The sequence below is a fragment of the Chamaea fasciata genome, unplaced genomic scaffold, assembly GCF_029207755.1.
Source record: "Chamaea fasciata isolate MVZ Bird 193981 ecotype frontalis unplaced genomic scaffold, bChaFas1.0.hap1 SCAF_2, whole genome shotgun sequence".
Lineage (NCBI taxonomy): Eukaryota > Metazoa > Chordata > Aves > Passeriformes > Sylviidae > Chamaea > Chamaea fasciata.
Window position 1 is genome coordinate 4,950,075 of NW_027094087.1, and position 21,309 is coordinate 4,971,383.

Sequence of the window (21,309 nt, forward strand, 5' to 3'; positions counted from 1 at the left end):
TCCTTCCTACAAATCTGGGAAAAGCAGAATACAAGACAGTTAAAACGCCTCTACGCTTTTTGCTGCAGACCAATGTGCGAGGCTTAAGTGCTGATGAGTTGGTAGGAACATTTGTGGAAAATACTGCACGGCACCCTCCTCACGCTGCTTTCTGCCTGTGTGTGTGCAGAGCAACCTCGGAGCTGTTTTGATTTGCCTTTTCATTGGTATGATTTTCTGCTGGCATTAATGCTATTGAGGGAAGAAGCGGCAGGGCTGGCAATTTTGCTGTCTTGAGAATTGTCACATACATACCTGCTCTGCCAATTTGGAAACAAGATCTCTACTAGAATTGCAGTCGTGCTTCCACGTCTGTAATTTGGAGGGGGGTGGGAGGGTGATGTGCTCTGCCTGCCTTTAGCAAAGAGAGGGAGCGAACTCTTTGAAATGGTTTGGAGATGGTTCAAACTTCCCCTAACCACTAGCTTGCTTCCTTGGGTTCCCTGGGAAAAAGAAAAAGCCTTCTCCGAGCTAAGTTTATCCAGGGTGCCTTTGCTCCGTGAGTGCAAGGAGGCTGTCGTAGCCCGCAAGATGGGTGTAGGCGAAGGGCACAGCCTTGGCTTCGCACGCTCCATCGCTGCTGTTGAAGAACAATAGCTCCATTCTGGATTAGGGATTCCTAATATGGAGCGCTCGGGTCCGTGGGTCGGTGCGCGCTCCCTCCGGAGCACGCCCAGCTGCTGCGGCGGAGGAGCAGCAGAGGGCATCCCTCTTCCTGCCTGGGGCATCCCTCCCCCTGCCAGGGCATCCCTCCCCCTGCCGAGGGCATCCCTCTTCCTGCCGGGGGCTCCCCGCCGCTGGGACCCGCCAGCCCTGCGCTCCACACCCCATGCTGGTGCTCACCCGGAGCCCTGCCCGCTGCCCAGGCCGCCCTGACCCCCTGCTTGCAGGAATTACCTTTCTGCGTTTGACCTAAAACTGTCCGTAACCTGCTTTGATCCTCCCCGGGAGACGGGCTGCTGTCATCTGTCGCTTTGGAGGATCGGTTGCTTTTCACTGGTCCCCAAACCCCATGGACGTGTCTAGTTAGTAAAAACACCGTGCTGGCCTCCCTGTGCTGGAGGTGAGGCTGTTTTTAAGGGTAGGATGTGTACCACGTGTGTGCCTGGAGTTACTTTTCCTTCTTTTCACCTGGACTTTTTTCTTCCGGTTGGTCTGCATTTGCCCAGCTGCCAGTTTTAATAAAGCCGGAGGTGTGTGACAATGCCTCAAAGCCACAAGTCACACAGAAGTGCTTTAGGTTGCCCCTTGTAAAACGGAGACATCATTTGACTTAGCTGAGTAAAAATGCACGTTTCGTAACGTAAATGTGACTGACTAGGAAAAGACTGTTGCTTTCCAAGCAAGTATTGTGAATGCTGGAGTCTGGGGATGAGATACTATGGGTCAAATATGCAGAAAAAGAAATGTAACTCATTCTTTCCTTCCCCTTCTGTAAACTCATTAAAACCACTGAAGGAGGGATTGTGGTTATGGAAAGAGATGGTGAGTGATTTATTATAACATATCAAGCGTTAACTGCCTACCAAAATCCAAGTAACTGTGAAACGAGGGTCTGAAAACCCACATCTGGAATGTGGGTGTAACATTTGTAGATCTCTGCTGTTTTTTCCCCCCATGCTGCAGTGTTTGTTACAGGGTTCTTTAAACAAGTGGCACTTCATCACAGCAAGTACAAAATGGGAAAATAGAGCAAGTGCTGTAAATAATCCTCATGCAGCAATGAGACCATTAATACTTGTGCCAGCCAGTGCTAATCCTATGTGTAGTTGCAAGATTTACCTCCTCTTTTTTTTTTTTTTTTTTTTTCAGGGATGCAAAGTCTGATACTCCTCATATTTATAGCGTAATATATAGGAAACACAATAGGCTTCTGGGGAACACTGAACTCATTCATGTCAGTGACTGGTTTATGAATAGTTCTGCTTTTGAGTCTCTTGCAGTCTCCAGAATACCACCTGTGAATGCAATTTACGGCTCTTTGTGTTCAAACATTGCATATGTATATATGTACATAGACTCATTACCCTCTTCCTCTCTCTATTCATGCATAGTAATTGGTGATTTATTTGCGATTCCTAGAGGGGAGCAGAGCATGCGTAAGGTCTCGAAGCTGCAGCTCGCTTGCGAATGGCACGTTGGAGTGAAATACCCATGCCGGGGTGGCTCTTGAAGAATGAAGGGATAGTCTTTCCAGCCTGTCTCCCCGAGGGGAAGGGGTGCTGGCTGGGAAGCAGCAGCGTGCGCTTGGCTGCCGCTCAGGAGTTCTGCTCCTGCGTCCTCCTGTTCCTCTGCTGCCTGCCCAGGCACACGGGCTGCGGGGAACAGAGGCTGACACACGAGTCGAGGTGCAATAGACCTGAGGACTGCTGGGCTGGAGGAAAACACGTGGAGAAAACAGCGGTAGTGGGCGTTTGCAACACGGGGGGTTTGGGGTTGTTTTTTGTTTACCACAGCTCGCGGCCCAGGAGCGTTGCTGGCGCCTCATCTGCTCCTCGATGCATTGTTAGCAGCAGTGGCCAAGATTGTGCCTTCTCCATCTGCGTCTGCCCCGAGTGCTCCGCTTCCAGCTTCATTCTGGAGCCAACTCCGCTGCCCTCGTGCCTGTGTCGGCTGCCTCGGGATCACTGTGGTGTGCAGTGCCGGACCTGGGCTGATCCCCAGCCTGCTGGGGTGGCTGTGACTCTGCTCTATTTGGGGAACATGCTCTACAGATGGCTCTGGCCAGTGCCTCACTCCTGTGTGTGGCTCTCTGAGTGTCCCTAAGGTGGGAGGCATCGGAGCCAGGCTGGCAGGCTCCACTCCTGCGTGTCCCCAGATGTAATTCTTCGTGGGCAGACTCCCTCCCTGCAATCTTGGCCAGACTGTCTGACATCCTGAGGCTCCTGCAGATCCTGTTTATTTACACAGGAGGTTTTGGTTTATGCGAATTGTTGTCTTTTAGTTGACCTTCCGTCAAGTTAGATGTCTTTATTAAAGCAGTTTTTATTGCAAATCGAATTTGTACTTAGAACACTTCTACCGGACCCATTATATAAAGTGAAAGGCAAAATAAACAGTGCTGCAGACCACAGGGAAGGGGGTGGGAGAGAGAGGGTCATAGGGAGAGCATCACTTCAGTGTTGGGAGGCTTGTTGAGTGGGGTTTTTTTTAACCAGGAAATGGCCTTTTTTGAAAAAAAAAATCTTTTTATGTTTTTTCTTTTGGTCTTTCTTGGTTTCTTTCTTATCCATACAAAACTGACCATGGATTCTGTCATTGATTTAAAGGTTACACAGTCTAGTTTGAAGCCAGGGGTGTTTTCATTGGTTTACCTTGGGTGAATCAGAGTGCTGTAACCTGAAAGAGTGCACTTTGCTGTCTGTTAGTTGACAATCTGCAGGATTCCTGCCCAGGAACTTAAAGCACCAGGAAAATCACCTGAAAGGAAGGGGAAGATTTTTCAGCACAATAGGGTTTTCTTATTGTTGCTAGGGTTCCTCAGCTCATGATTTGACTTGTCTACTGGCATCAAGGGCGTTTGGGCCCTCCAGCAAGTGTCTGGAAAACTGCTGTATTGTGATTTGCCTCTGGCTTTGAAGTTCCTGAATACTTCTTAATGATAACGTGCTAAATGGGTTTTGACTCCATTTTTATATTGGTATTTCTTTCCTAGTCATATAAAATCTTCTTAAGGAATAGTTCTCTGCGTTAGAATATTAAGAGACGTTTAGCATCTGTTTCTTATCAGCCATGGAGAGGCTAAAATGGAGCCTTTCCTGACAAAGCTGGGTTTGATCACATTGCAAGGCAAAGAAATTGTGTCTGCAGCTGCTGTCGGTGGGTCTGGGGTGTCTGTGCCTCTGTGTCATATCCAACTCTAACCTGTTGCTCAACCTGTCTCCATCAGGAACATGTTTCAAGTGATGTAAGTCAGTAAGCTTTTTCTTGTTAGGTTTAATTAGCAAGTGGCAATGAGACAAGAGGAACTCTTGCCTTTCTGACTGTTGTTAAAGTCACATTTCAGCGAGTAATTGGACACGAGCACAAAACCAGACCATCTCAGCTAAGTGAAGGGTAGCCTTTCTTGGAAAGGGAGAGACTTTGACACTCAGGACTTGTACCTTTGCTGCACAGTACTTAAACAAATGCCAGAAAGCAGGGATGCTCCTGAAAGGAGATGTTCCAGCCTGGTTCCTGCCCAGCGTGGCAGGCAGCGGAGGGTGCAGGTCAGGGTGCTCACGTGAGGACCAGTTGGAGGGACTTGTCTGATCTCAAAGCTAACTTGGCAAACCCAGTAAATACCTAGAGGGACTGTGTGTGTGTGTGTGACATGAAAGTAGATCTGTTCCTCACGTGATCCTGCAGATGTTAGTGGGATCCCAAGGGAAGGGGAGTGCTGTGGAGGCAGGTGGCCGTCGGGCATGGCAAGTTCATCTGGCTGGGTTACCCAGTTTGCTGGGCTGTGCATGCTCCATGTCCCAAGGCCTCATTACTGTGGGTCCAAGGATGTGTGAGCAGTTACTCAGCCCTCCAGTGAGCGCAGTGTTTGATCCAGCCACTCTTTTAGGTGTTACCAGCCCCTGGCAGAGGCTGCCTGCTGTATCCTGCTTAGTGTTTAATCTGTAGGTTCTGGCCGAAACCGCTGCCTGAACCCTCTTGTGGCTCCTCTCTCCTGATTTCACTCCCGTGCTGGTATTTCCTTGGTATTTCTGGGTCCATTTCCACCTCTTACTGGGCAATGATCCACACACAAGGAGGTACAAGGTGGTGCGCTGTAAAGTGGAGGAGTGGGAAAAGCATCACAGACTGATGGGGTGATTTGGGTTGGAAGGAACCTTAAGGATCATTTAGTTCCATACCCCCTCCCTGCTGTGGGCAGGGGTGCCACCCACTACTCCAGGTTGCTCAGGGCCCATCCAACCTGGTCTGGAGCACATCCAGAGGTGGGGAATCCACAGCTTCTCTAGGCAGCCTGTTCCAGTGCCTCAGCACCCTCTTGAGTAAAGAATTTCCTCCTAACATCTAATCTGAATCTCCCCTTTTTCTCATTTAAAACTGCTCCCCTTTGTCCTATCACTGTCTGGCCGTCTATAAAGTTTTTCTCCGTCTTTTTTATAAGCCCCCTTTCAGCACTGAAAGGCTGCAGTGATGTTTCCCTGGAGCCTTCTCTTTCTCCAGGCTGTAAAAACGATGAGCCAAGGGAAAGCATTAGGGGAAGAAGGAAGGTGAAGAACCCAGCTGGTAAGAAAGATAGAGGAAAACAGGCTCTGAAGGATCGATCTTGCCTGATGCCAGGCCTTTCAGCATGCCCAGAGCTTTTCAAGTGTCAAAGACTTCTGAGTACAAAAGAAAACTCAGATAGTGAGGATCTGTCTGTATTTGTCTTGTTCCTGAGCAGTGTACTTACCACTCCTCTTAGCTGACTTCTTTCCAAACAAGATACTCATTCCATCTGGGACTTGAAAAATCATCTAGCACTTCTCCTGTCTCTTCTGATTTTGGCAGACTTCAGACTGTGTCACCAGGAGCTGCGCTGGAATCTCCTCATTCCTGCACTCCAGCGGCACCCTCACCCCCTCCTGACCAGCAAAGTTGTCCCAGTTGGGATCCAGAGCATGATCTGGGGCAGCTGCACAGCCCATTAGCACTGTCAAGCATTTCACTAATGCCAGTTGTTTGCTTTGCTGTTCTGGGTGTTGTTTTTCTGCCCCTTGCAGAACAGCTCATCGGGTTCTGATGTGTTTGGAGGTGATTTTTGATAGCTGTTGTGACACTGCTAAGTTTTGGGGAGTTTTTAACTAGTGGCATGAGTCTGGAATTGCTGTCATTTGCCTGGCGCTCCCTGCTCTGCTCACAGGAGCTGATAGTCTTGCTTCCCAGCAAATATATTCCCTTCCAGACTCATTGTGATTACAGGGGGAATAAAAGTGAGTGACGGTGCATCTTGGGGATTTTTGGGATGGTTTTTTTGCTGGTTCCTCCCACATTTCGTTCCTGATGTGTCTGCCTGGGGCCTGCTGTCACTTTTATGGCTTTTGGGCTTTGTGTGGAAGTTGATAAGCTTGTCAAAGGGAGGAGATTGGAGCAGGGAGTGAGGTAGATCTATTTTTCAGCAGACTCTGTAGCACTAAATGTCTGTTCTGTGTTGGAGACGAGCTCAGCACTGACCCAGGCTGCTGTGAAATGGGTGGTTTCTGAGGCTTTTAGAAAAATGGAGGCTTGAAGATGAGATACTGAGCCCCAAAATAGCAGAATTTCTGGTTGTTTCTTTGGGAAAGAAGGGCTCTCATCTCAGCAAGGTTATTAAGATTTGTCTGCTTAGATAAATTGAGCTTTTTTCATCTTGGATTAATCGTTTTGTCTCCATTCAGCATCAGCACCATGAACACAGGAATCTGCCCAAGTTCCTCCAAATCTGTCTGAAAGGGAAGCTGGACCTTGAGTACGAGAAGGCAGTTGGTTGTTGCCAGAAGTCATCCAGAAGCTCAGTACTCTGGAAAAATCACAGTGCTGGAATCTGGCACTTATTAACTCGAGTTACCCAGTACCTAGGATCCAGCCAAAGGGCTCTGGCTGGCTGCCAAGCTGAAAATTACCAACCTGGGTGTCAGGCCTTGTTGGTTCCCTCTTGATAGCTTGAAATAGGAGCTTCCCAACAAGCATCTGTGTGCCAGCCTCTCTTTCTAGTCGTGTTTCTTCTTACGGCTTTGTGAGGCATTCGAGGTAATTACAGTACTTACTAATATTTATTCCGTTCTGAGCAATTATCTGAGTGCGTTTATCTCCGGTATGCTTTCAGAGGGCTCTGCCCCCTCTCACCGTATCATTTCATCTCATCTCCCCGACTCAGGGCTTTATGCTCCTTCCCCTCTCAAGCAGATCTTGGCCCTCAGCTTCCTCCACCCTCCTGAATACGCTGTCAGGCTTTGCTTTCCTCTCCTGAAGGTTCCCGTGTCCCGTTTTCCTGCTCTGCTGTCTAATCCCATTACAGAGGAGGGATGTTTGCTCCGTCTTGTGGGGGATGAGCGCTTAACCGCCCTGCCAGGTGCTAAGGCGCTTTCCAAGGAAGGACATGGATACCGAGAGAAACTGGGCTGGCATGGTGCCATCTCCCAGCCTTCTGCTGGCTGCTCGTGGCCCGCCGACAATATCTTGAGAGCTCCTGCTGAAGGGTTTGACCTTTATGCCTGCGGGGTGATCTGACGCCTACAGCAGGAGTCACAGCGTGCAAATTCCGCTGCTTTCTTCTGGCTTGTGGTGTAGTTGTAGGCAAGTCATTCTGTCTCTGTTCTTGGCTGCCGGGAGTAGAGAGAGTGGCTTAAAAGGTGCCATGGGATCTTTTGGGGAGGAAAGACGCAGCGTTAGGGCTGAGGTCTCGTTTACTGTCTGTAAGCAAGCAGGCAGCTTTTTTTTTTCTTATTCATGGAAGAAAACGTGGCGTGGAGGAGATTGTTACGGCCTGATTGATTTCACTCTCGGTGTTAGAAAAAGAAGAAAATTGATTTTTACTTTGAGCTCTATGGTGTTACTTACCTGCCCAAGCTCTCTTGTTTGTGCTGTGTGAATGAGAGCTCTGCTTTGCCGAGCGTGGGGCACGGCCCGTGTGACTGCAACGTGGAGCTGCTGTGATTCATCCCAGCCATCCGTGTTACGGCAGCACAATTAATCTATGGGTCGCTGGCACCTCAGGAGCTGTTTCGTCTAATCAGCCCCATGCCATGAGCTAGTTGGCAGTTAAATCTAATCTAGAGTGTGCGGCTGCCAAATGCCTGAAGTTTGCCAAGCACTTACTCCTTTCTGCTCCAAATGAGTTGGACTTGAGCAAGATTGGCTTCAGGTGCCTTTCCTGCCAGCAGGACTCAGAGTCCAGCCTCAGATACCTGTACTGCAGGGGGGCAAAAGTTGTCCAGAGTCCAAAGGGCTACAAGGAGAGTGTAAAATCTACCTGCTCATCTTCATATTTAGATATCAGAACATGCTCTTCTCATCTCATGTCGCTTTTTATCCCACCTCAAGTTGCTTTTTATCCCACCTCTTCCCCTTGCTTATGTGTGAGGAGACATGTGTTAAGAGGTGATCTCTCAGATCATCATTAGAGCATAGAGGCACCTTGTCTTGGTTCTTTTTATATGTATAAATCTTGCCTGAAATGTCTAGTTTTTGGGTTTATTTCATATTTTCTGCTGCTCTTACACCTCATCCACTCCATTTGAGCTGTGCAGTTGTGCCTGCAGGGTCCCTCTGCAGATGCTACCCTGTGGCTGCCAAGCAAAGGAAGGGCAGAACTTCCTCAGTGGTTATTCTGGTTTGTGCCTGGCTCTGGTGTTTGGGCTATTTTTTTTCCTTCAGTCTTTGCAGGGAAGAATGTGACTGCGAATGTGTGGTGGGAAGGAGTTTATTTCCTCCTGGAGCAGTGGGGAAAGATATCTGAGACTGCCCTGAGCTGATCTCAAAGAGGTCTGTCACCTCTTCTCACAAGCCTGCCCCTGTTAAGCTCTTGTCACCCTTCTTCTGGCTCTCATCTGGATCCCCTTGGTTTTTTTAGGCTGGTTTGTTTTGAGGGAGAGGAGGGAGGTGAATGTGAGGAAGGATTTTCTGTGTGTCAAATGCCTAATAGCAGCTCTAGCAGATCCACTGGGATATGTTACTAAAAGCATCCTAATGATCTCAGTGTGATGGGTTTGAGCCTTGGAAGCCTGCTTACTGGGAACCTTGATCCCAGAACTTTGTGCTTGGCTTCTGGAAGTTGAGGGCTGGGTTCCTGGCAGCAGGAGCTGCCTCAGAATCACAGAATCAGTTAGGCTGGAAAAGCCCTCTGAGTTCACTGAGTCCAACCTGTGACAGCACCACTGCGTCACCCAGACCATGGCACTGAGTGTCCTGTGGCACTTGGACACCTTCAGGGGTGGTGACTCCATCACCTCCCTGGGCAGCTCATTCCACTGTTTCATCGCCCTCTTTAGGGTACCCGTCCCTCCATGAGGAATGGAAGTGTCAGAGGGGAGCCGTACGCAGGGCTCTGGCGTGGCAGAAAAATGTCTCAGTAGGAGGCTTGGCCAAGCACCAAGTCCTGCTGTTACCTCAGAAATGTAGATTACCAGAGGCTGCGGTTGTGTGGGTGCCAACTGAGTCCCTGAAGAGATGTAATCTGAGGAAAGGGTAATTTTCCTTACAGAGATATCTGGGTGTTGGTGGAAGATGTGCAGGGGAGCATGACCATAGCTGATACCAGCAGCCTCCAAACCTGGCTGCTGTCAGGCAGCACATGTGGTGGAGAGGTGCTGGGGAGTGTGGCCCTAACCACTGCTGCTCCTAAGGTGGCATCAAGCAGCCTTCTCCTCCTGGCACTGGTGGTGGCCTGGGAAAGAGGTGGGCTGTTTCTTACCTGCAGAAATTATAGGAGCAAGGGTCACATGAGAAAGGAGGGTTCATCAGTCCTGGAAGGTACCAGTGGAGTGGTGAAGACCCCTGAGATGGGTGGGGATGGTGAAGAGGATGTAGAAATAAGGGTGGGAGACAGCAGGAGTCCAGTTTTCCAGCAGATGGACAGATGTAAAGGAAATGCGTGTACGTGATCTTAAAAGTGCTGCAGTAGAGATTCTCCATAGTTACTGGGGTGATCAGCATCATTTTCTAAATCATCCTCCGTATGTGGATGCGAATCTTGAGTGTGGGTAGGGTGAAGTGAGGCTTCTGGGGAAGTATGCTAGTGGGAGGCTAAAAATAAATTATCAAAAGAAAGAATTGAGAAATTAACAAAGCTAAACGGATGTATGCAGCTCTAAGAAAAGGGTGTCGTATTTGAAAGCATATTTTTGAAAATCCATTTGCTTAGTCATCTTACAGATAACTTAGCTATTTTTTGCCTTCTTTGCTCTGATGACACTTCACTGTCTATATAATAGGTTTAGCATCTGCATTCTTTTCTGGTGTAAAGGGAAAATATATCTGCTAATTTTGAGTTGGCTTTGTAGAATTGCTTTACCTCTTGGCTGTGAAATAAATAAGATACTGGTCTTAAAACTATTTTAAAGGGAATAGTTTGCATTATTTTCCTTCTAACTCATCTTTTTAACCCATCTGCCATGTCTGCAATCAAATTTGAATAGAGATTATATGCCCTTGCTATTTCATGTGTAATAATAACTGTGCCCTCAACTGCTCCAGACATTAAAGTGGTGATGTTTGGGTTCAGCATGGTAATCTACTGGGGAATGAATGCAAGATCAAGGGCATTTGCAGGTTTTTATTTCTTTGTGTTTGCAGGGGCTGTGGCACTGCTAGCGGGCTGCTCACAAATGGTGTCTTAGATTACCTCTTTTGCAGGCAGCAAGATTTGCATCTTGCCATTCCTATTTGATCTGCAAGTGGTGATGAGAGCTGTATACTTGAATTCAGATTTTTCTGAGCAGCAGTCTGTAGTCATTAGGGCAGCACTTAGACCCCAGAGGCTTTTTCCATGTTTTCATCCTGTTTCAGTAACCGTGTCTCTTGTTATCTTGTTCCTGAATATTTTCTCTAGTAAGAGGATGCTGTTTGTTGCAGCTGTTAAACCTCAAATGTCTTGAATCTCCCTTAGGGAAGAGAGGGGAGAGTTCCTGGGGTTTCTCTGTAAGTAGACTGTAGAAACACCTACATGTCTTTCCCAAGTATACAGCCAGGAGATATTATTGGTGCTGTCCTAAGCAGCTGATGGAATCTGACTGGTTCGGCCTGTGATTCCTCCCTCTTACTGGCTCGCTGAGTTGAAGGGCTTTAGTAAGGAAGCAGGGATAACAGGGATTTTTGGGTGGTGGTTTGTTTTGTTTTGTTGTTTTGGCATGCAGTGGTACTGGATGGCGCTGGTTGCTTTTGTCGGAACAGCGTAGCTAGGAGGTGTCAGAGGAAATTATGGATGTTTGTTCGGTTCCCTGGCTGGATGTACCATGTGGGTTTTGGAGAAATGTGCATTGAATAAACATTGGGTGAATCTCCTAGGACTAGCACCGCCTGGGAGCAGTGTTCGGAGCTGTGCTTATCTTCATGGGCAGGATTTAAAAAGAAGCGTTTGTGTGAGAGGAGTTTTGCGCCCTGTGTTTGGTTCCCATCGCTTCAGTGATTTGTAATGTTCCTCCGTCTGTTCCCTTTAAAGCCAGCTGGCCAACCTTAGGAGAGGATTATCTGAGTAAAATTCTCCAAAGCCTGTGTTGCCATCGGAATTCTTTCTTTCCCTCCCTTTCACAGTGCCGGAGACCAGCCCGAGCCCAGGTGTGACCGCTGCCACCTTTAAAACATTGGGGCCGACCCTTGGGATTGCTGGAGCCCCCTGGGAGACAGGTTGTCCCCCATTTGTGCCACTTCACTGTGTGGCATGGCCTGGGCAGAGCCAGTGGGGACAGACACTGCCAGGAAGGGCAGGAGCTCTGTCCGGCTGGTGACAGCTTGGTGCCTTTACCAGGAGTGGCCTGTCGTGAGCTGGGAACCCAAGGCAGTGTGTGCCATGGTCCCCATGTCCCTGCTGCCCCCACAGTCGTGCTCCCTCCACACCAGGGCACCCAGGGGATGCTGTGGTGGCAGGAAGCCCTGACGGGGAGCAGGTGTGAGCATGGGGGCACCTTCCCCACCAGGGACACAGCAGGCCGGCCTCTGTGTGCTTTGGGACATTGACCAGGAGCAGCCAAGTGCCCAAGCCTCACGAGCTTGTGCAGGACATTTAATTCTGCCTTCGTCTTGGGAGGTGACATTTCACAGCTGCTGCAGGCAGGTACTCAGAAAGCTGTGCTGGTGGGTGAAACCCGTGCCAACCCTCACCGCCAGTCTGCTGCTGCTGTGAGGTGAGGAGGGGGATGGCCTCAGCAGCTCCTCTGGGATTGCAGTCCCAGCTTTCCAGCCCTCCCTTCTCCCTGTCTTTGTGCTGGTCTCCTCCAGCTGTGTCAGTCCCCGACAGATCTGGAGCGTGTGTGGTGTTTCGGTGCAGCTGCTGAATCTGTTCAACTTGGTCGCTGTTAAGGCTTATAATCAGTGTAAAATCTCTGGGGTGCAGCTATTTACAGAAAAAAAAACCAACCCACTGCACCCTTCCAGACTTGCATCAAACAAGAGTTTTATTCTCATTAATTGAATTCCTCTAGAGTCTGATAACTTGGGCATGCTGAAATCAGATAAATAAAACCCTCCCTTCCCTGAGAGCTGCGTAAGCCTTTCCTTAACTCGCTGATCAGAGGGGACTAGGCTTTGCTAAGTAAGTAGCTGAAGATGAAAACTTCTGCATACGTCTGCTCACCGGGGAGTGTAGGCAGGAGGATGCTCCGAGTGGTGTATCAGCGGAGGAAAGATCTACCTCATCCCCCACCCTTCCTTTTCTGAGTTGATCAGGAAAGGTTTTTTTGTTCAGTGAAAAATGCTGTTTAGTCACCTTCAAACGCATCTTCTGTATCTGGAAGCTGGGACCCTGCTTTCTTTCAGACCTTCAGATAAACCTGCAGCCCTACTAAGTGACAAGTCTGCTCCTGCTGAAGTGAGGATGTATCTATCGCCTTTGGAGCATCTCTCAGGCCGTGCTGCCCCATCTCATCTCGTTGTTCTGGGAGGCAGAAGGGCGTTTGGACCCGTGCCCGAGGTGTGGTGTTGCTGAGCTGATTCTGTAATCCTGAAAAAATCCAACTTGCAGCTTTTCCCAGACTCCATACATCAAATGAGACTTGCAGTCGTTAAGGTCGTGTCCCTTTCCCTGTTGCATCTCTCGCGTGTGCTGTCTTGGTGCTGAAGGCTGGGGCCCCTCTTGTTCAGCACATGCTGTTGGTTAGTCCAGAGTGATTCCTCCCTGTGCCTGGATCACCCATGCCATAAGGAGGTACCTGGCTTGTCAGCCAGCCTTTTGCATGTCTTGATTTTCAGTCAGCACTGCTCCTCCCCTTCAGGGTCTTTCTGTTTTACTCCTGCTGCTGCTTTTTTTGTGCACCCTGGATTTGGGTTTCCCCCCACTCCTCCTTTATCAGCATTTCTGCCCCATAGCTGTTTACACCACCAACGCAGTGGCATCTCTCCCCATCCCCAGGACACTTTTTCTGCCCTCTCTGCCATCTCCAGCCCCACCATCTGCTGCTCCTGCTGTCGTGCAGTGGCATGAGGCTGGCGTGAGTCGTCTGACCACACTGGCCTCCCCATCTCAGAGCTTGGCCTCTTCCCTCTCTGCCTTGTCCCTTGTAAACTCATCTAATTTTTGCTTTACTGGATGCTGATGGTGTTATTCCCCCCCAAGCTTGGATAGCCCCTTCCCCACCTTCAGATTTGCTTCTCAAACTGTAGCAACTTTATGAAGAGAACTGGCGTACAAATGACGGTCTGTCTTTCCCTGCTGGTTTTCTCTGTGCTGCCTTCCTTCTCCATGCTTTTCACAAAGGCAGAATTTCCAACCTCTTTGCTTGTCTTAAGGGTCCCAACTCATTTCCCCTTGTCTCCGTCATTTGTTTTCCTACTCACAGCCTCTCTCCTTCAATGCGAAGCTGCTTTATCCCCTCCTCCTGCAGCAGCAGCTGCTGTGTCCTCTGCAAGCCCCATGGGATGCTCTGTCTGGAGCTTTTGCCTCCCAGCCCTCTGCCAGTTTAGTCTGTCTCTGTGATTTACTTCGCCAGGGCTTTCTTAATAGCCCCCACTGCTCTACATCTCGGTCATGATCAAATACTACCTTTCTTGACTTTGTAATTGACCTTGCACTAACTAGTTTTGGTCTCTTCCTGGAGAGATTTCCTCGAAGTTCTGTTGTCTTTGTCTTTTCCTCCCTCTGACAGAGCTTTTCTTATGACCTCATGAGTTTACCCTGTATTAGCAGCTTCAGGGTTTGTTTTTCTGTGGCTGCAAGGGGTCTGTTCTATGACCCTGTCCAGATCTTCTGTAGTCCCTGCCTCTTTGTAATTTTGTCCACTCGTGAAAACTGGAGTGGCCTCTCTCTGCTGATGTTACAGGCTTGTATGTCTGTTCAGTTCAAAATTTTAACCTCTCTCTGGTGCTCGCTTACATGCATGTGCACGCACCTGGGTCTTTCTGCTTAAGGAGTGTAGGCTGCAGCATTTCCTATCCATCTCTGCCTCTGAAATTCGTTCAGGTTTTTCGTTGTCTGCTGGTTCCCCTGAACTCTCAAATTAGTTCCTCCTCCTCTGCTGTGCCAAATGCAAGATTTGTGTCTTCCCTTTTAGAGCGCTTCTTAGCCTTGTTCTACCTTTTCTTTTCAGCGCTTCTTCCCTCTGTGGTTTTTGATTCCCAGCCTCTGCCTCTCACTGTGTTTCCTCAGGCTGGGTTCTCAGAGGAAGAGGGCTTATCTGATCATGCTTTCCACACAACCTGGAAGCCCTTTGGCCAATTTTACACAAATTTGACGGGAGTAGAGAGCTTGGAAATAAACGAGTTCCTGCACGTCTTGTGAAGAGCAGGTAGCTGAATCAGGGCAGTGACAGGGGACTGAAGGAGCCCCTTTTGTTCAAGGGCCTCAGCAGTGCCTCCAAATGACTGTGCCCGCTGTAGGAGAAGCTCCAGCTGGAGCTTGCAGTCAAGTCATTAGTCTCAGAGACAGCCTCCCTCCTGAAGGCATGGGAAGCTAGGCTTCATTAAGTCTCCTGCCTGCCGAAAGTGGTGTGGCTTGGAACCCTTTTCTTTTGCTCTGTGTGATGGGGAGTAACCTGCGACAAGCACCTGCAGCACTTCTTTCACTTGCTGCCTTTGCATGAGGCCTGTGAGAGCTCTGCCATCAGGGTGTCCCAGCAGAGAGGGACCTTGGCACTGCCTCACACCCTGCCCCGCTCTCCTTTCCTCTCCTGACCCATCTGCTGGCTCTCTGAAGGTGCTGTCTCACCGTGTGGCTGAGCTGGTGCTATATCCCAGCTGCTAATTAAAAGGGTTGTTTGCCCCTGTCCCCCAAAGAAAAAGGTGTTCCTGTTCTGGTAGCGAAAACTCGTTCCTCGGGTCGTTCTATTTTCAGCTCATGTAGAGGTCAGGCATGGGGAGAGGAGTGTGTGTGTGTTTTGCTAGGAATAAAATGAGTGGGAAAGCAAGACTGCTATTTTGCCGTGGCAGCTGGTACCTAGATCAGCTTAACTGCGTTGTGAAACCACATTTTTAAACCGAGTCTCCTGGGATGAGGGTGTTTTTACCACCTTTCCTTTGTAGCTGGTGCAGTGGGGTTGCTCTGCGTAGGTGCTTGGTGCTGAGCTAAGGTGACTGAGTCTACAGCGGTGGTGAAAATGCATTTTGCAGAGTCCTTCACAGAGTAGTTGAGGTTGGAAGGGACCTTTGGAGATCACCTAGTCCAAGCCCCTTGCAGGTTGCTCAGGATCATGTCCAGATGACTGAATACTCCCAGGGTGCAGACTCCAGTCTCCTGAAGCAGCCTGTGCCAGTGTGCAGTTACCCCTCACCGCTGTGTGTTGTTTTGTTTGTTTGTTTAGTATAAAAATGTTTTCCTGTGCTTTCCAGCTGGTCAGTTCCCCCTGGTGCATGGGCTTGTTCCTCCTCAGGGAGGAGAATTGCATGGTTGTCCTTCTTGCTCACTGATGGCAGTACTGTGCTTAGAAGGAATGGTTGTACCTTCCTCCCTCCCGGCCTGGAAGAAATACTAACATAAATGCTTCTGCATCCCTTGTTTTGTTTTGTTCTGTTTTCCTTCGCAAATGCCAGAAAGCTCCTGTCCTCCCATTTGAAATGAGAGCCTTGGTAGTTTGGTGACAACTGCTGATAGTCTGTGTAGCATGTCAAACTAATAAATTATAGTGCATGCAGACAAGGAGTTCTAATGTCTTAATTAGGAATAAGAGGGAGCAGGAAGCTGAAGAATCTTCCTGGATCTTTGTCTGTCTTTCAGGGATGCTGTCTGACTGAATCACAGAAGTTTTGAGAGGCAGCATCTTGCTGCTGCTTAGCGAACAGGGAAGAATCCAGATGAATTTGCGGGGAGGAAATGGAAACTGCTGCTTTATGGCTGTACTTCATATTCCTGTGATCCTTTAGGGTGGGGTGGGAAAACTATCTTGGAGAAATGCATGCTTTTAGCCAGTACACTTGGCTTGGAGGACAAGTCAGTTTGCTGTTTACCTGAAAGCCCTTTCTGCTGAAAAAGTACAAGGTGGCAGCTTTGCCATTGCAAACTGAATGTTCTCTGGTGCTGATGGTCGTGGCTGAGGGGCACAAATGTTTTTTTTAGCATGCCAGAAGGAAGAGGGAGACATTGCCCTGGCTGCATTCTTTTCTAGATAGTACATTTTAGAACTTCTTTGTAGTGTTATTTCTACAGAGCCGTGTGCTCCAAAGGAGGTGGGGAGCAGGTGCAGACCCGTGCCTAAGGATACAGCTGGAGTGCTGGAGGAATGGTGTGCTCTGGGAGGTAGGAAGGAATGCGCAGCAGGGCGGTTTGTCATCAGCGCTTCCAGCCTGCCAATATTTAACAGATCGTTGTTAAGTTTCTCTCTGTAGAAGGTAATCAATTCGGGGTTAAGCAATTAATAAATGGCTGCCTGAGGCTTCCAGCTTAGAGGTTGAAAAGGAGATGCTCTCACCCTGCCTGGAAGAGCAAAGATGCAAGTGGAGGTTATAGAGAAAAATAAGGGTGCTGAACTCCTAAGTGTCATCCTTACCAAAGTAAGGGAAAATCTGGAGTCACTTGGAGCAAGGAAACCAAATAAGCAACTTGAAGGAGTATGGAAAGATGGGCCAAAACAGTGGTGTTTCTGTTTGGAGATGGAGGGAGATGCTTGTATGTCTGTCCTCCCTCCCTGTGTTTTAGATAAAGAGAGCAGGAAGCTTTGTTTTTCTTTAGGAAAAATAAATTTGAGGGAAGGTAAGAAACCAGACTCTCCGTGCATCAGAAGTATTTTAAGAGATCTGATGAAAGAGAGGGAATTCCTTTAATGAAAGCCTGGATAGTAAATGCTGTTTCCTTTTGGCAAGGATGATGTGAAGGTGAGATTTGGGACTCTACACTCTTTTCTCCTGGGAGAGTATTTAAGCATCTGGGATGTTATGAGGTGAATTACAGCAATAATAGGGACATTCTGGTTTTTAATATTGGAAGGGATTGCAGAGCATGCAGGAAAACGAAAAAAGAAGTGACATTAAAGCGTTATTGACTGTGAAAGAAAATGAAGTTTCTTATTGTCTGAGAGTGAGTGATAGCACAGGGAATAATGTTTGACAATTCTCCTAGTGACCCTGGACGTTGAACATGTAGGACTTGAAGACTAAAGAAGGATAATAAAAAGAAATACAGGAGCTGGAGGGCATAATGAACTATGTCAGAAATTTCCTGCCTAGCTTTGATGCTCGAAACAATTTCATTTCACCCCCTCCTCTTGATAGGCTGGGAGCACATACCAGCCAAGAGTTCAGCAGTCCAAAATGCCTTCACAGTGTTGGTGCTTCATGGCTTTGGTACTAAAATGGCAGTGCTGAATCTTTTAGAGGTCTGGGAGCAGTACTAGAGACAGCAGGGTAAATGGTGTGTCCTTATATGTATTTTAAGAGCTACAAGAACAGAAGAAAAAGCACACATAGGAATCTTAGGAGACTTCACTTTTTGTGCAGTTCTGCACTAAATCTTCCAGGAAGTGCATGTGGTGACAGTTTCAAAACTCAGGCTGGGGATGTACTGATGAAGCCATCACTGCTTTTCATTGGAAAATATAAAAGTAGGCATTGCCTTGGGCATTCCAGCAGGCCGCTGTAAATGCTGCTTTGTATTGTAGTGCTTCACCAGACCTGGAACCAGCCAGCAGTATTAGTAAGTCACTAGGGCATGTATTCAGTGGGCTGTGAGGAAGGAGAAACTCCTAAGGATAAGGCACGAGGAGCAGTGCAAGTTAGAAGTACTGCGTGGGCAATCCAACACTTCCTGCCTGCATACTCCCAATATAAGCATAATGTGCCAGGGAGCTCTCTGGCGTGTTCTTCCCATAATGATAAGGGTAGCCATGGTGCTGTGCTGTATGTGAAGAACATGCTGATCTGGGAGATGGAAAAGGGCTGCAAAGGTCATGCGCTGACCTTGGAGGGAGAGAAATGGTTGGTAAAATGGTTCACAAGGCAAGCTCTGCCTTAGGTACAGAAAAGGGCTGGCGTTCTGTGGGGTTGCTCAAAACTTTTGGTGAATACAAGGACTGCAGGTTATAAGGGATTCTTTTTTTCTCAGCACCTTTGCAAGGAAATAGTGAAACTGCAATAAGCAGTAGGTGCGTTGCACAGAGATTATTTGGGTCCCCAGCAGTCATTTACCACTGTGAGTCTGAACCAGCAGGGCAGCCAGCTCAGTCTGTCCCTCATACACCAGCATGTGCTCTTACCTTTTACATCCAGGTACATCTTGTGCCACCAAGTGCTTCAAAGCCCTTGTGAAGTAAGGAGGCTGAGCACCGTGAGCTCCAGAGCTCAGGGATCTGTGTGCAGAAGGACTGCCCAGGCGTCCTCCTTCCTTTGGTTATTATGGGTATTGCTCTTTTTTCTGACCACAGACGTGTCTGGCTGGCTTCTGGATGCTGAGGACTTTGGCTTTTCAAAGTAAAGCTGTACTAGATTAAAGAGTAGTTTCAGGCTTCTGTGCAGCAAAGTAACTTTAAATATACTTTCTGGTGGGATGATTGAGAATGATAGAACTGTAAGAGCAGGGCAATCTTGTGTCATGCATCCCCTGGGGCAGGTTCATCTCTGCCTTATGGTATCCTTGAAGAAAATAAGTATCTGTTAGAGGAAGCTGTAGTGTGAGATGCCTCAGTCTCTCAGAGCAGTCTCTCTGGTGCCTCACTTTCCTAGCTTCTGGGAGATGGAGCATTTAGCTAGCTCCCGTGACCAGTCTGAATCCCTGTTTCTCAAGTCCAAGCCTATTGTTTCTTGTCTCCTCAGCATAGATAACAAATTATATTTCATCCTTTCACCATTTTTAGAAGATAACAAATTATTATTTCATCCTCTCACCATTTTTAGAAGTTTATAGGTTGTAGTAATACAACAGCCTTGATCTGTGGCTCAAGAATATGCTGTTCTAAGGTGGTGTTAAAACTAGCATATTTTAACATGCCTAATTGTAGAACAGGGAAGGAGCAGTTAGAGGAATGTGACATCCGTATAGGATGTATTTTGCTTAAAAAAGGGGGGGAAGGAATCACAAGGCCAGATCACATTTCACACTGTGTGCATCTGCAGAATACCAATGCCATAGTGGGGAAAATAAGGAAGTCTCCTGTCAGTATAAGGGCCAGATCTGAGCAGAAGCAAAGGATGTAAAATGGCTCTGATCTTGGCGAGAGGGTTGGATGTCTGGCTGGATGCGTAATTATAGCAGGAGGTACAAGACCTCTTTTACCGTCAGAACTTGAGAAGCTAAGTCACAGGCCGCAGCCATCTATGGTGATGAAAAGAAATGTCACCTCTTTCATATTTATTGAAAACATTTTCCTTTAAAAGGCAGTAAACATCTGCTGTGGAAGTGAGCGGCTGTGAGACGGAGCAGCGAGCGGAGGCGAGGGAAAGGCAGTGGTGTTGGGAGAACAAAGAGCTTCACTGGCGGCTCCTGTCTGGTTTGCCCATGCTTTGATATTTCCCCACTGGTTCTGGTATTTCCATACCAATTATTGTATAAATTGCTCCTGGCTGACCTCGCCACTTAGCCATCCCTTCGTTGGCGCAGCGTCGGGGAGAATTTGAATGAGGAATGAGTAGCTTTATGAGTTGGTTCAGGAAGGATGGTCCATGTGCTGGGAGTGGTGGGATGGTGGCAGGAGTGGAGGAGGAGGAGGAGGATGGGGCATCAGGCATCTTTTTGGTTGCACCATTTAAACATTAAAGCAAAAGGGTGGAGGACAGGGACAGAGTTGTTCTGCAGGTAGCTCCAACCAGCCTTTTAATACACTGAGCTCTCTTGGCATGAGAAAAAAAATACCCCAAGAAAACACTGTATCCTCCCAGAATGAGGCTTTGCGGTATTAGGGCAATGGTGGGGGCATAACATATGTTTTCTTCTGATAGCATTGTTTTTTTTTTCCATCTGGCAGCAGGTTGCAGTGTATGGAGATTGCTCCTGCTGTGACTCATTTATGAAAAAATTAAGCTCAAACCTAAGGTTTGGTTGTGTGCCTTAACAGGAGACTTCACAGAATAGCAGGTGTGTGTTGCTAAAGGATTGTCTCTGCTTTGGTGTTGCCTGGTGGGGCAGACATTTTATTAGCCTTCAGCCCATGGCAAAAAAAATGATGGTTGCTTGGGGAAGTGTTCTCAGTGGCTGGACAGCGGTGAGCGTGGAAGAATCTTCTTGGAATGAAATTCTGTTTTGTGGGTATCAGCCCTGCTGTGGAGTCCAGAGAAAAAGCAGGGGCTAAGTCATGGGCCTGGTTTGGCAAGAGGTGTCTACATCCTCTGTGGGTGACAGAAGGGAGGGACAAGGGCCATCGCCTGGAAAGCCTCTTGCATAAGTGAGACTGGAAAATCAATCTGATTTAAGGGGGAATATGAGCTCGGAGGATGATCCCTGAGTAATTCACTGGAAGCACAGGGCTGGGCAGGGCAGTCAGAGCACTGAGGAGGGGAGATGGCACAGCCTGCGGCTCCTGGGCAGCAGGACACAGGGAGCAGCAGCAGGAGGAGGAAGTCTGCTGGCACTTGCCTCAGCTTGGATGGCATCATCCCATGCACCGGAGCTCAGTGGATGGCCGGGTGGCCAGCCTGGGCTCCTGCAGGCCCCCTGCCCCTCAGACCTGCAGGAGGGCAGCGGTGGCCACAGCCTGTGGTGCTCTTGCACCTGCTCTGGGGCTGAGCTTGCCCAGAGCAGCTCTCAAGCTCGGAATTGGACGCTTTAGCATAACTGCCCTTTAGCACTTGTGTCTGAATTGTCTTCATTACTGGGGACTTTCTGCCAGGTCCTGTGGTCTGCCGCGGATGCTGATTTGTTGTAGCCAAGTAGGATTTATGCACGCTCCCCTTCCCTCCCCTGCACAGGGGCACAAGCTCCCATGCCAGTTCCAAGGATGTTTTGAGGGAACCAATTCAGTTGTTTGGAGCAGAAATGGTAATGCTCTCAGAGAAGAAGCTGAAATGGTACCTTTTTTAGCTTCTGTTGTAGTATAACCAAGGCATAGTCTGCAGACCAGATGTGACCCATGTTGTTGGAGAGTACGGCCTGAAATGACATGGGTTGGGAAGGGGCACGAGGTCAGCTGTACCAGTTCAGGGTAAATCCTGCACCTTGCTCAGCATCATGCCTCAAAAGGCTGTAGGCAGGTGTTGGATCTAATCACCAATAATGGGGTGGGGTGACTGAGAGGTGTTCCACAGGCTTTT

General features: G+C 48.5%; 1 protein-coding gene across 2 annotated transcripts in view; it reads left to right on the plus strand.

Moving 5' to 3' along the window:
- IGSF3 (immunoglobulin superfamily member 3) overlaps window positions 1-21,309 on the plus strand; it is a 94,251-nt gene that overhangs the window by 955 nt on the left and 71,987 nt on the right. The gene's annotated exons all lie outside the window — the stretch shown is intronic.